At 33.5% G+C, this 623-nt stretch overlaps 1 protein-coding gene across 5 annotated transcripts in view; it reads left to right on the top strand.

Moving 5' to 3' along the window:
* The window catches only part of LOC106869147 (5'-AMP-activated protein kinase subunit gamma-1), a 486,366-nt gene that overhangs the window by 385,925 nt on the left and 99,818 nt on the right, over positions 1–623 (top strand). The gene's annotated exons all lie outside the window — the stretch shown is intronic.

Genomic DNA, 623 nt, shown 5'->3' with positions numbered 1-623 from the left:
TATATATGTATGTATGTATATGTGTGTATATGTTTGTGTGTCTGTATTTGTCGCTCCCAACATCACTTGACAACCGATGCTGGTGTGTTTACGTCCTCGTAACTTAGCAGTTTGGCAAAAGAGACTAATCGAATAAGTACTAGGCTTACAAAGTCCTGCGGTCGATTTGCTTGACTAAAGGCGGTGCTCCAGCATGGCTGCAGTCAAATGACTGAAACAAGTAAAAGAATAAAAGAATACATGTATGTGTATGTGTATGTGGATAGATAGACAGATAGATAATGCTTGTATATCTATATATATAATATAGCATGCGTGTGTGTGTATATGTAAATATATATTTATATATATATATATGTACATATACATATATATGTACATATACATATATATGTACATATACATATATGTCGAGATAGATGGATGGATGAATAGACTGATAGCTTGATAGATGGATAGATAGACTGATAGATAGATGGATGGACGGACGGACAGTCAGATAGATAGATAGACGGATAGACAGATAGATATATATATATATATAGATAGATAGATAGATAGATAGACGGATAGATGGATAGATAGATAGACGGATAGATAGATGGATAGACAGATAGCTAGAT

This window comes from Octopus bimaculoides, chromosome 9 (genome assembly GCF_001194135.2).
Source record: "Octopus bimaculoides isolate UCB-OBI-ISO-001 chromosome 9, ASM119413v2, whole genome shotgun sequence".
NCBI lineage: Eukaryota > Metazoa > Mollusca > Cephalopoda > Octopoda > Octopodidae > Octopus > Octopus bimaculoides.
Note: the sequence above shows the minus strand (reverse complement) of the source record. Positions and strands in the feature narration are given on the sequence as shown.